We start from the raw sequence: 15,952 nt of genomic DNA on the forward strand, positions 1-15,952 counted from the left end.
TTATGAATGCACGGTCTGCTAGGAAGTAACTGAATATAACTAAGGTCAGATTGTTGAGTTTATTGTACACATAATTAATGTAAATACTTATCTTATTAATTTTTCAATTTCAACAGATTATTGATTAATTAATTTAAAATCGGTCACATTCAATTTGATAATTTATACATTAGTGGACAATTTACTAAAGCAAGGATTTATATATAATATACAAATCTTTGACTAAAGTTATTATAATACGAGCGAATTTATTTTAATTTATGTTGGATTGTATAATAAATGTTTGATTCACATAGTTTTTAATTCCAGTTACATTAATATTTTTGTATCTTTTTATCGAGGTATTAAAATATGAAAACTAGATTCCAGGTATTTCTATTCAATTTACATTTCGTAATGCAGATTAAAATGGTATCGTTCCATTATCAGGTATGTTAACTATTATTTAATGATGGGGTTGCCTTGTGAGACATTAACACCATCAAATGCAATTAATTAATTTATGGTATCATTTATTGTTCTTTAGCGTGTTTAGGACAGCAGTAAATCGTAAATTATATTTCAAAGTTGAGCCTCCGTTAAAAGAAATTAGTTGAACATTTTTTTTGATATGGCAGCTACAGTGATGTCTTTATAACCCGATTGTTTTTCGGTCAGCCAAATCGCGTTGCATATATACAGAGACATATAATACAATATGTTTCTGATATATATTATAATATTTATTTCAAATAATTTTCATTCCTATTTTGAAGTAATGTCTTTATAACCGATTGTTTTTTCGGTTATCCAAATTGCATTGCACGCATTTTGATATTTATTTAGTGTATAAAATGTATATTATTTTAATTATATTTGTTTATAATGACATTTATTGGAAGGTTTATGATGTCTGAGTTGAAAAGGCGTTGAAAGAGGTGTTATAATTGGGGTAAAGAAAACTGATTTAGCCTCTGTGATGTCAAAATAGCTACGCATCTGAACCAGAAACTGAAAATTTGTTATGCAGGATTATTTCATTCATCAGCAGGACCATTTATATGTATGTCAGTCAGAGAAGTGGCAGTATGCCTTATCTAAATACATCAATAAAACAGGTACATCTTTTATTCTTTAATTTTAATGTAGTTAATTCAGTACATGACATTTTTAGCTTTAACAATGATTTGAGTAGTAACATTTCGAGCATAATAAGGAAAACGATTCTAAATGGCGAATACTATATTGATCCGGATTGCTTTTACTATGAAAGACCATACCACGAATAAGAATAAGAATAAGATTGATTTATTTAGAATTGGTTTCTCATCTATATATCTCATCTCGATTAGAAAACATTTCAACATTTATTTATTTTATAATTACACTGAGAAGGTATAGTCCCGCAAGTAATTTTATATTCAGAGCATTTTTAGTATGTGTACATATCAAGAAGAAATTTTTACAATTATTCTAATTATATCATTCTCACCACAAGTATACCTAAATTTGATTTATTTTCATCTGTCATCTTTATAAAAGAGAGAACCATATCACTAATTTCAGAAACTTGTTTTGCACTATTTGTGCCAAGTATATATATATATATAAAAGGGTATCTCGCAGCTATATAAAAATTCATCAACGGTAAATATCAATGATATCAGTGAGTAAACTGATGCATTTTTATATTAGATATTTATTTAACAACCAATTGGAATTAAGCAAGAGAGCTCACCCAGTATATGAGCAAATAAGACTTGGAGCTAGCAGGGTTCAGGTCATAAGTTGGAAACGAACTGTTTCAGTTAAAGAAAGCAATTTCACAGTCTTGTAATTGGGGACCAGTTGATTTAGATCTATGGCTATTATTCATGTACCATGATCACAACAAATCATTCATACCCTGTCTGTATTATGTATGAATAATGTGATCAAAACTAAGGTCTTGCACTAGGATAAACCGTCATTACTCGCACAGCTTTTTTGCGCACGTTTAAATCGTGCCCAGAAAAATAAAATGCTACATGTAATGGACAAAATAATCAAATGTTGATTTTCAAGATTGCTATAACTATCAAATATTTACATAAGCTGAAAATATTATTGCCATCTGTTTGCCGTTCAAGTAACGAATCTTTATTGTTTTTTTTTTTTTTTTTTCGGGGTTTGTTTAAACTAGCTTTATTGGAATTTTCATATGAGTGGTACTAGTAGCTATCAATCCCCTTGCGCATTATCAACTTTAAAGTTAAAATGATATTAGTTTTACAGATAACAATGTTTCCATTAGTCTCAAATTTTAGAAAATTGATCAGCAAGGCAAGATAGTTTTACTACTATACTTGGAAAAAGCCATCGTTGGTTTATGTCTGTCATATTTTTTTTTCGTAAACTGTTTTGATATAAATTCGGACGTTAGTTTTCTAAATAGAATTGTTTTATATTTTTCATGTCGGGGCCTCTAATAGTAGACTATACGGTATGGGTTTTTCTCATTGTTGAAAGCGGTAAGGTTGCATATATTTGCTTACATTTACTTCATTTGTACTTTAGTGGATAGTTGTTTCACTGGCAATTATAATCTTTTAATTAACATTAATAACGAAAAGAGAAGAAATAGTATACACTTCTCCAAGTTACGTTTACAAACTTTATTACCAGATATGTAGATCTTTGATAAATTTATCGTCTGAAAATTGTTGATATAAATTTACAACTTAAGCGAGTTATTGTCTGGGTTAATGGTTTTCTTAAATCTTATTTATATCATTACAGAGAACATGTACATTTCTAGAAATGCTTTATTAAGCACTAAATAACTTTGTGGTACCACCTCCTCATATAATGTTTATGATTTTGGTATGATATATATATATATATATGTTTGTATGTTTGTGTATAACAAATTTGTATTGTCTTGGTATCAATCCTGTAATTTTGGATTTTAAACCAATAAAAATTACTTACTTACTTACTTACAGAGGTCAAGAAAAGTTCAAATAAGTTAGGTGATGAATTGATTTTATTGCTTTTGTGATTTAGATTTAATAGTAGCGTATATCTCAGACTATAAAACTGCTAATTAGTACGATTTTGTTATATGAAACAGAAACAACGCAATTGGGTTAAACACTGTGAACAGTTGTTTTGTAAGCAGTCATAAATAATTTGGGATAATAATTGTTGTCGAACGCAATACGCATGATATGCAATAAAACAAAAACAAAACAAAACAAAAAACAAAAACAAAATTAAACAAACAAAACAAAATGTTACACGATACCAGTTTTAATGCCGTATTGACGAGCGCCGTAAGATGGCAAATATTCGAAAAATTAATAAGATAAGTATTTACATTAATTATGCGTACAATAAACTCAACAATCTGACCTTAGATATATTCAGTTACTTCCTAGCAGACCGTGCATTCATAATATTGTGAGGAGTGCTTTAGCTGTTAAAATTGATATGCCGTGTAATCGAATTAAGACATGCGCGTTACATTGACCTGTGCATGAACTGTCGCAAGTCTTGCCTTCCTCTGATAACGCGATTTAACGGTCAAGCCCTTTAAATCGAATTATATAAATTTGTTAGAAGAATAAAATTGCAGAAAACCATCCCAATTTATTTCCTTTGGGTTTTTTGTTGGTTTTTTTTTTTTTGTTGTTGGTTTTTTTTGGGGGGGGGGGGGGGGTTCGCCAATTATTACATCATGTACACCTTTCATTATGACTTCATTAAACAATGTTTGTGCAATAAAAAAAACCCAGTGGTTTTCTTTAATCATTGACTCATATTCTAACAATTAATGGAGAAAAATCTTCACAGTTTAAATTTTGTACATCTGGGGCCATTTTATGCCACTAAAGCCTCTACTACATATTTTGTCAAAGAATAAATTGCTTTGTTTTATCCGACTTTAACAGAAAGCGCCACAATTTAATTTTCCCAGATCTATAATCAAATTGGTGATGGATGGTTTTGGTTTCGATCAGTGTTGAATATTTCATGCATATTCGCATTTGTAATACCATTAAATTATTTTTGATTAAAAGAACCAAACGCATTTTGCATCTTTTATTCATGACATTGAAACTGTTTGTTGTACAAGTTATACAGTCATATTCAAATTAAATTGTATTGTCATAAAACATTTACAATGTGTGTGGCAATGGAAGTTTAAACAAACAATAAGCAACCAAGTAAAACAAAGTAAAACGAGACAGTATATAAAAACAAACAACAGCATAATACATTAGTATGCCTAGACGGATATTACTTTTTTCAAAGTTTTTTGTAAAAAATATGAAAATTTAGCTAGATATATAATATCAAAAAAACTGAGATCCTTTCGTACGTTTCTGCTAATCTTTATTCAAAATGTGGTGTTCTTCGTAATTGGATAAACTTCTCTAAGTATTAAGGTCGGATTCGATATTTATGAAAGGAGGGAGAATACCATTCTATAAATGATAAATAACTAAAAAAGATTTTTATGTTTAAAAGTAACATAACAAAAATACCGAACTCCGAAGAAAATTCAAAATCAAGAGCTTAAACACATCAAACAAATGGATAACAACTGTCATATTCCTGACTTAGTACAGGGATAATCTGGTGTAGAAAATGCTGGATTAAACCTGGTTCTATAGCGTTCTAAACCTCTAATTTGTTTGACAGTCGCATAAAATATTATTATATTGACAACAATTCGTGAACAAAACAAACAGACTTATTAAGTAAAAATATCAAAATAGGGATACAACAGTAAACATAGTGTTATAACCTTAATCAATATAAAAACATACAAATATGTAACAAAGAAACACAGAAGGGCATATAGACAAAGCACATAAGCAAACAAGAAAGGCAAAAATAAAAAAAAATACCAGAGCAGAATAACACAATGAAGGGTTGTACCGAGTCACGTCAAATGAATATCACAAATAAAACACTAAACAGAAAAGGTAATCTTCAAAAAGACAAAAAAAATAAATAAAATAGAACACGTTATTAAGATGACAAACAACGTCAGTACCCATAATCTATACTTCAAGCCTATTGTGTATTATTTATTAAGTTAAAAAAGGAACATTTATCAACAAGGTTTTGGTATCTTTCGATGAACTTTGTTAAAAAAGGACGAGACGTATTCTGCTTCTGCTCAGACACTGTTAACGTTTTACAAAATCTGAGTAGCAACTGCAAGCTCTTGAATACCGAATAAATTGAGAAATATTAAATTACATAGTTGGTGTGAAACATGAAATTGATTTTGTTAGCCACTGGTTGTTGATTGTGACAAAGTTAAGTTAGAGAACGGAAACCAATTTAGGACGTACGGATGGACAATGGTAAAACGTCATACCCCTTTCGCCATGGCAAAAGCATTGCAAACTTAAAAAGACTTCATCTGGCACTAGAGACAAAATACGTTAACCTCTTGAAGCCAGATATAAAGGAAAAGAGAACAACGTATTGACCCTGTTAAAAGATGATACTATTTGGACGTCGCCAGTGCCAAACTCTTAAGAATTCGACTTTCAACAAATGTTATATATTTAACATGTTGTTTTTACATATGTTAACTGCATATATTTATACAAGATGTGACCAAAAGAAAATTTTGATAGTGATAAATTGACTGATTAAATTGTTTCTATACAATTCTCCGAAACAAGGAATGTGACGTGAACTGCTGCAAATAATGTTGCATTTGGGGATTTAACGTGTTTCTAGCTGTTTATTTCACATGTTTATTCTTTCACGTGGTAAGTCTTACCGAATTCATCATGTGAAAGTCAAATGCCAAGCCAAAATACAAAAAAAGTTCTTTTTTTAATTGCAAGATAATATTGTAAAAGATGGTCGAAAGATACCAGAGGGACAGTCAAAGCTAAGTGATATGCAATACGTATTTGCCACCTACAATTGAATATTTCAAGTAATAATGGTTTAAAAAAAATATTATGAGGTCGCGGATCATAACAAACCATGTGTTTAAGGACAAAGAAATGTCAGAATTATATGTTTTTTAGGTTATTATCGTGTCTTTCACTGTTCCCTGATGTAAACTTATATAAACGTATAATAATATTTTGCGAACTTATTTGGTTTTAAAAAATATGAAATATTAAGCAAATTTCAGGATAAAATTAAGTAATTGTGTTTATATCATTAGTAAAAGAAAATTCTTCACAGATATTTACATTTAAGTACGTCTAAACAAATGACAACTCTACGCCAATATATCCATTGGATCACTTGTGAAGGTGATACACTGCTGAAAACACATATTATATTCATTATTACAAACACATTAATGTGATAATTTTGCTGCTATTAGTACCAAACTGATTGACATCCAACTATATATAATAAATATGTCTTCATCAGATTGAATTAAAAATGTAGTTTTGTATGTAATACCTAGCAAAAAATTGTGCAGAACGAATACTTTTTCGCCACGGGTTGTTTTTTTAGTGGTAAATATTGATTAGGGATAATTTCAATACACTGGCTAAAACTTATTTTGAATCTTTTTTACCCAAATCTCTTACTAAATGAAGTTTTATAAAGAAGCTTGCCTATTGTTTGTCGACTTCTACAAGTATAATTTTATTTATTTATTGTCTCTTTTGATAATTGATGTCTCGTTGTTGTAGGCCTATACTTGGCACTTTATTTTACCTCAACTGGGGTCTTGAAAATAACTAGTTTCCTTACGTGTATGCATCTGAAGAAAAACTGATAAGAAAAGCAGACCAAAATTTAAACCAGTAAAACAAAAGGTATTCTCCGTATTTATATTATGATCGGGAACTATTTTAATGTCAATGCCTCCCCTTGTATTCTTCATCTGCAACACCCCGTATATTATTTTAAAATGTTTTCAAAAACATTTGTTCCACTAGAGTGTGACTCCTTTAATCTTTTAGTGAATTCTTCTAAAGAACGAAAAAAATGGAGGTTCATTTTTCAATGTTTTCAATGTGAATCATGGCACAGAGAAATACACAATAAAAGTCATTTTAAATAAACAAAAAGAATTTCTAACATGTAGAGAACATTATTTGATCATTTCATTCTCTATAACTTAATGATATATTCTGTGGTATACGTTTCGGAAATTCAGATCATCAGAATGACTTCTGTTTACCCCGAAAAAGGTAGACTCAAAGTATAAAACACTGTTTCAAGTTAAACAAATATCTGCAAAGGGTCTATTAGAAACAATCTGATTCCTAAATGTTTAAGAATATTCCAATTCAAGCAATCATCTTGAAAACAGTCGTACAGAACCGAGAACATCTAAAAACATACAAAATAAATCTCCCATTCTTATTACATTCGATAATTTAAACAGTTGAGTGTAATTCTTGTACACATGTATGATCTACTATATATATATATATGTTATAAATTAGGCCGTTACTTTGCTCAAATGATTTATTTCACATTTTTCCTGTCGCGGCCTTGTACAGCCGATTTCACTATACGATGTGAGGTTTCTAATTGTTTCAAGTCGTAGGTTTGCTTATAATTGCTTACATCCTGTTCATCTTAAGTTTAATGGATGTTTGTTCTAGCGGCAATCATATTATATTTAATACTGTATGTATAAAATATGTGTCGCTGAACTAACTGACATTCAATTAATTACACGTAAATTCATTTAAGCTTAGGAGGTAAAATCATCAACAGACTTAGGTTAATATTTATTAATTATTTCGTCTTTCAACTATACGAAGACGACTTGAACTGCTTGCCAATAAGGCAATATGCTAAAATGACACAAACGCTATTTATGCTAAAATTTGTGTAATACTATTTTCTTACAGGATTTATACAAATAAACAGCATCAAACGGAAACGCATATCCTAATTTTTACAGTGATGATGTTTACCAAGCCCGGAAATTTAGGTGCGATCATGGTAGACTTATCAAGCCTTAACTTATTCTTAAAGATTATCAATTCAACATTGTATACCTTTGAATATGATTTTTATTGCCTAAATAATGATTTTATTATTACTAGATTCAAACCATTCTGAATAATAATGTAATATACATATGCATTTTCATAGAACTCTATTTTGTGGATACAACTATGATGACAATGCATAAAATGATGTTTTTTTTCTGACTGTTAATGATGTTTTCACACTTAATTTCGTTGGATGTTGGAATGTACTTTTACTCTTAGATACATGTTTTTGTATTACTTTTTGTTGGTTTTAACAACCTGTTTGTTACTGAGCCTTTCTGATCTGTTTTGTTTTTGTTGTTTGTTTTGATGTATAAATTCCCTGCCACATCTGTTCTGTGTTTTTCCAGCTTTTTGTCGATCTGACTTAATTATTTTCACTTGATTTTTATAGTTTGTTCTTATGTTATACTGCAACACCACTGTCCAAGGTCATGGTTGTCTTAAGCGCACAAATATGTTTAACCCGCGACATTCTTTGTGTTCTGTTTAGTCAGGATGGTTGTCGTTGTTTCATGTCTGTTTATTTGTTTTTTATAAATCGTATTGTTCATAGCACAACATAAGAACAAACTATAAACACTAGAAATACATGACTTGAATCAGTATATCGGCACGAAGCACAAATAAACCAATTTCCATAAAAAACAATAGATACTAAGCACAAATACAAGAGTACTAAAAGCTAGTTCAAAACCAATTACAACTTGAAACAAATCATATTTTCAAGAACACAAGTATCAATCAATACAACTACAACAAATTTAGTGTACGGATGTCATAATCAGTCTGAGAAACGCATGGCCTTGCGCAATGCAAATGTTAAATTGATAACCTTTAAGAATAGGTGTATTCAGAGGATTTCTGAGATTATACTGATCGAAATATCGTAATATGGGATTCATTAACAATATATACGTAATATCCCGTTTTGAAAAAGAATCCTGCAGATACAGTCAAACTTCAGAACCACATCTTTGCATCGGCGGAAAAATTAAGTAACAGTGTACATTTGTGTTTTTGTGTTTTTGTATGATTGATTGTTATTTTTTCTCCAGATGACACTGTCGGTTTCGGTTCGAATGTTTCTTTTTCATTTTTCTCTTTCTATGATACCATAACAGGGAAACTTTAAAATTTATTCAAAAGGGCTTTACTCGTAAAAATTAAAATTTAATCCAACTTATCAGTTTAGAGATCACACAAATCTATTCCATTTCAATCACTCAAAAAAGTCTGTCTTTTTATACTCTATTTGGTACTTGTTTTTATCAAATATCCTGTTATGCTATAACAGGCAACTTATTATCGATTACTCTTCACCAGTAACGCTAACACTCAAACATATACCGAAGACATTAACATTTTCTGAATATAAAGCATATATGTGCTGAAGGTATTGGTATAATATTTCATATTTTAACCATCACATTCTGTTATAAGTTCATTTAAAAAAAGTCGACTGATTGTACAATAATTTTATTCCAAATTCTATTGTATTTCATACTCTTGATAGCATTTGTCCTAACTACTACATGTTTTAATCATGTTTGGTTTGGCCTAAAAAGAAAAGAAAAACAAATGACATATATTAGAAGTATTCTTCATGTATGGTTTTCAATATATATCATAATAAAAGGTAAAAGCTTTTATTAATGTATTTTTCTTATTTTAATCTTTCTATTTTGTAGATGTGATAACCACTCTATCAGTTCCAATATTTTTCCATGTAACATTTCCTATTTAGTATCAAAAACACACAATTAGAAAAAAAAAACCTAAACTCAAATATCATGTTTCGTAGATGACGGTGATCTACAGTTGTTAATATTTGTTGTATATGATCTCTTCTTTCAAGTTGTCTCATTGGTAATCCTATCACATCTTATTATTTTCAGTAGATCAATAAAATATCAATTATTGGATAAAATAGTTTGCAATATGAAATAATTCGAATAAATTTATTGTTAGGACTTAAGAGACCATGCGTAAAACTTTCCCTTTGAATGTCACTTACCACAATTCCTGAAACGAACGTGTTTAATGGTACACTATAAGTGTATATAAACATGTATTTTCTGTGGAAAATCCTAGACTTTTTATTCAACACTGAGACGTGTCATGTGCATATCGATTTTCTTTGCTCAATGACATATGCATAGTTTTTTTATACAATTTAGATGCCGTTAATTTGACCAATCAATGCATTTAACATTCTATTCAAATTTCTTTATTATCTTACCAAATTTGAATTTATGGAACAGGATCTTTGGTGATGGTATAGCTTGCCATTGCACCTTTAAACATATTTTCACCTACATGGTTACTAATAAGCCATGTACTGGCATGGTCAGCCAACATTTCCGCTGTATAATAAGTGCCTGCCTCAACACTTGTCACACTTGTCCGTTTAGTGCTACCAAACACATTCATGGTTAGTGCTTGTCCGTTGAATTTAACGGAATGTTGAGATGCTTTGTCGCCAGTTGACATTATGTACCAAGAAACCTGTTCTCCGACAGAAATATTCATTGCGGGTGTATTGAAAAACATAAAACCATTAATTACGCGTTTTTGGTTTGCTTCAACAAAATCAAGATCATTACAATCTTTTCGACAAGGTGCATATGAATGAGTATTTAACTTGAAAAAGTGACTTTTTGTTTCATCGTAGGTCTCAAAGTTTAGAGCAAATTCACGATCAACATTATCATTCCTGTAACCATCCTTATCAAGTGCGCCCTTTCTACAAACTACCAAAGGTCCGAAAAGGCCAGTATTCGAGTCTTTCAGAGGATTAGTTGTAGAATCATAGGATCTTCCAACGCAATTCGGGTCAAATGGACCCGATCTTTCTGGAATATACCATCTCAAAGTTGTAGTTTTACCAGGTGGTACTCCATTTTTCTGCTTGCCCGCGCACCTTGTGGTTATCGCCTTTAAGATTTCTCATATTGATTGTATTCGGAAAATTGACCATATTTTTATATACTATTTCAAGGGTATCACCAACTTGAACTCGGACAAATGGGCCTAATATTTCTAGATGGTAATCTCTGAAACTTCGTTTTACTAAATGCTTAAATGATCCGTCTGTAAATTCTCTGTACACCGCTTTGATATATTTTGTTCCAATGAATTGCCTGTTGTCTCTTATATAAATATTACCATCTCTGAAATATGAAATAACTAAAGATTGCATGGACGTAAGAAAGGTTAAAACAAACGATAGCGTAAACAGTTAGAAATTTTAAAAGACACATGAGGGTTCAAACAGTTTGAAAACGAGGTAAAAAATACATCAACTGCGAGAAAAGTTAAAAACGACAATATGTGAATAAAACAGTTGGAAAAAGTGAATCAAACTTATGAGTGAAAACAGTACAAAACTAAAATGAGTGAAAACAGTACAAAACTAAAATGAGTGAAAACAGCTGGATAATTTCAAGAAAAGATACGAGTGAAAACAGGTAAAGTCATTGAAACAAACACGAAGGTGAAAATGGTTGAAAGTCAAGGTATAAAAACAAGATAAAACATGAGTGTGAAAACAAGATAAAAACAAAACGACTCATCAGAGAAAATAATTTGGAAAAGGTGAAACAAACATGAGAGTGAAAACTATAAGAAAGGATAAAACAACAAAAATATTGTTAGGAAATATGAATCAAACGTACTGATGAAAATAGTAAAGAAAGGTAAAAAACATGATTGTGAAAATGGTAAGGAAAAAAGAAAAAACAAGAGTATGACAACAGTTGGAATCCCACCAACTATGATTTTTGCAGCGAACTGCTGATAGATATTTGAAAACATGACGATTAAATTCAAAATAAAAATAATGCTACAAGTCTCACTGCGCCAGATGCGCATTAGGACAACCAAATTCTGGTCAGTGATCCTCGAAACCATAATATTTGAACATTTTAATTTTACTTCCTACGTTGAATAGCTGGCAAAACCAATAAAACAATATCCGTATATATATACATGATATATGCTATCTGCCAAAATTGAGCTTATGGGCCTAACTGTTAAATGATAACCTTAGAAATCAAAGATATAATAACTACTTACAAATATAAGAGGAAGGCACAACAAAAAATAATTTAAACATTTTGATACTTATATAAGAATTACACATAACGCAACGCAATTTTCCTCAGTAGTACAATAATCATGCCTTCCAGTATGTCTTTAGCGAAGCATTATTTAGCTTCCCTAAATTTTCAAATTTAAATTTCTATCTCTGTATAGTTAAAGTACGTTAGTAATTTTATTAACATCCTTGAAATATTTATTAATAGACTATATTTGAACCAACGTTGATTTAAATTTGGACATTCATATGTAGTTTAATATTAATATTACGTAAAATAACTAATGACGAGAAGCATGAAATATGTTGTTTCGTATTGAATATATCTTTTTATAGTACAAGTAGTATCAATTAATGATTTAAAAGTTCCATAATAATAGACATCCCAACAATTGAATCACAATTTTTTGGTATTATAGGCGTAAAACATATCTCACGTGGTTGGATCTCGCATATCTCCAAGTGTGACAGCATGAATTTTTCTTTCAGAGAAATCCCATTCAACGTCTACGGCAGCTATGTAGTATCTCCATAGTTTACCACCTGACTGTATTGACTTTGGTACATATGATTTGATTCCACAGTCTTTAACAGTGTATGTAGCGACAAATTTATGTGACGTATAAAATTTTCTGACGTCAGACACTCAATAAATGTGTTCGTAGATAGTGGATGTTTTTGTGTTCTGTTAAATTGTTCCTTTTAAAATTGTTAAACGATGATGACTGATGTACCCATATTTTGACTATTATATTTATTGTGTCTGTTTATTTAACGCATCAATGTAAAAATATCGGAAATTGATGAGACTGTCATTACAAAAGTGAGAGGGTTAGCGCTATAGAACCAGGTTTAATCCACCATTTTCTACATTTGAAAATGCCTGTACCAAGTCAGGAATATGACAGTTCTTGTCCATTCGTTTTTGATGCGTTTTGTTATTTGATTTTGCCATGTGATTATGGACTTTCCCAATTGATCTTCCTCTAAGTTCAGTATTTTTGTGATTTTACTTTTTATTCAACGTCTACGGCAGCTATGTAGTATCTCCATAGTTTACCACCTGACTGTATTGACTTTGGTACATATGATTTGATTCCACAATCTTTAACAGTGTATGTAGCGATCATTCCATCTTCTTGTAAATTGGTCTGACCACTCTTTATCAGCCAAACCCCTAATTATTGATACATGCAATTGATAAGTAAACGGTTGTAATATTGTACTGACATTTTAAGGCAGACTGCATCTTTGAACGGCAATATTCTGGAAATTAATCCCGATTAGTTATCAAAGGTACCAGGCTTATAATTTCAGACGCCAGACGCACGTTTTGTCTACATAAAAGTCATCAGTGACGCTCAAAAATAGTTATAAAGCCAACCAGTATAAAGTTGAAGAACATTAAGACGTCAATTGTTTAGATTTCTTTCAATAAACCTATTAATTAATATTTAAGCAATAAGCAAATGAATTCTTAAGATGTACGAAAAGTAACATTCTTTTATTAGCAATTAATCATATACTCTGTTTTGTCTCGAATACATGTTTTTTCAAAGATTAAGATCCAGGATAAACATAACTTAGACCCCTTTTAAAAAACGTGGCTGTTCCCCCAATTGTATCTTCAAAAAATGCCTGAAAGAAATAAATCCTTATAAGCATATAAATACTGATGACCAACCGTTACAGTTCGTTCGATGGTTCTCGTTTTGTTTTGTTTTTATTTCAATCTCTACTTGTTTCATAACCAATACAAGATAGGGGAAAATAACAAAAAAAAAAAGCTTTGTTCAAGTTAAAGTAGTATATTTTATAGCAAATCGAGAGCGATAGAAATTTTCATGGTGCGTATTACATAAGTATGATGAGTTCGTATCTGTTTACGCAGGTCAAAGATACTATACGTATAAGATTAATTTGTGTTAGAATACGAGTTACTGTAAGTGAGCATGATGAACCAGTTTACAAGAAGGGACCTGCAATTTTTGGAAAACCTTTTTTTTTTTTCAATACCTCAAAATGCTTAACTTTTTTTATTTTCATATCACAATAAGATAATAGAGACATTTACAAGAACTTCCCATAGAAATTAAACAGATATAAGGCTGACTACTTTGTGTTGCAGTGCATTTGTTATTCCTCTTTCTTACCAATATTGTCCGGTGTCATGGTAACTGTGACTGCCTCTCCATTCCCAACAATTAGTTTTAAACGAAAAATATATTTATGTTACTTGGCGAAAAAAATAATAAAGTGGCGAAAAATATATTGTTTTGGCGAAAGAGGTGGCGAATAAAATAATTGACCCAGGGGAAACCCTGATTATACGGAATGAAATCTCTATTTACGTGAGTATTTGTTAAAGTTGGAAAAACGGCAAGAGTTATTCACATAACATAAGTAAAAGTTGGTGATACTGCCATCAACTAAAAAATATTTTCGAATTGATTAAAATAACATACAGCAGCTGGTCAGATATAACAATGATTTTGGCTATTAAAAAAATGAAATTCCGGAAAAGCTTCCTTATGGTAGTATTTATCGTGTGACTGATCATTTATATATGACATATATATTCACTGCGTAGACCCTTCACTTTTGATGCATTGGATGGATGTTTGGTTGAGTTTTTACTTGTTTAGACGTACTTATCAAAATAATTATTTGTACAAATTATTAGTTCAGTCTAGGTGGCAGATTAGTTTATCTAGCAATGGACACAGTGCAGGTGGTGGTGTCTCGATATCCCAATAGCATCAGTACGGATCCCGACGAGGGAAGTAAAAACATTTGCTTCCTCAAATTTGCAAATGTAACATTGTTGTGCTGATATTTAGAGTAATAATTAATTTTATCGTCCTTCCCTCCGCCTATATCACCCTGCTCTGTTGCTCCGTAATTTTCGTATCAAGACTTCAAAACGAGACCAGGCATTATCAGCGACGTCACAATGTGAGAAGAGAAGTTATTAGTGACGTCACAATGCGAGAGGAGACGTTATCAAGCTTGCTTTTGTCAAGCATAAAACTGTCTTAAGGAGAAAGAAACGACCAGTTATAGAACGATAAAAAGATAATCGGGTTTTCTTCGTATAGATATCGTAAAATATCAGCCGCTCGACACAATGTGAAACTTTTTAGCTCGTTCGCTACGCTCACTCGCCAAAAAGGTTCACATTGTGGCTCGCGGCTGATATTTTACGATATCAATGTATAGAAAACCCGATAATCTATACATAAATATAAAATGTATTTTTAGCCGTGTATCACCTTCTCTTGAGAGCCGTTGGGTGCATCTTTCGAAGAAACAAACTTATCAAAATAAAATAATTTGGATCCTTTACGATAGATATTTAGCATACCTGCACTCAACTCGATCTTCATGGCTTATATATCATGTACTGTGTAACAACTTTACATTCTACTGACAAGGTAAGGTAACACTATGCCACCTGCACTGATTATTAGTTCAGTCTAGGTGAACGAATGGTCTAGAGCGATGGACAAAGAGCAGGTGGTGTTGTAATGATATTCCAATATGTAGTAAATGTCTAACATATTATTTCCTCAGTGTAGATTGTTTGAGTTTCAAAATCATCGAAAGCATCCACAGATGGAATTACATGAACTCAAAATGGAGCACTTCTGGTGGATTTTACAGGGTAAAAAAGGAAAACATTACTATAACAATACTATGATTTTTGTGCTTCCAAATCTCTTTTCTGGATTTACCTTCACCACGAACTTTCAAAGCCGAAAAAATTGAAAGTCATATATTTATATGAAGCTATATAATATAAAAAGACCATAAAAATAATAGCCCAATTCATTTAAGGTTACCTTTGCCTGAAGGAGTTAAAAATTAGAAATGGACAATT

This window comes from Mytilus galloprovincialis, chromosome 2 (assembly GCF_965363235.1).
Source record: "Mytilus galloprovincialis chromosome 2, xbMytGall1.hap1.1, whole genome shotgun sequence".
NCBI classification, from domain to species: Eukaryota; Metazoa; Mollusca; class Bivalvia; order Mytilida; family Mytilidae; genus Mytilus; species Mytilus galloprovincialis.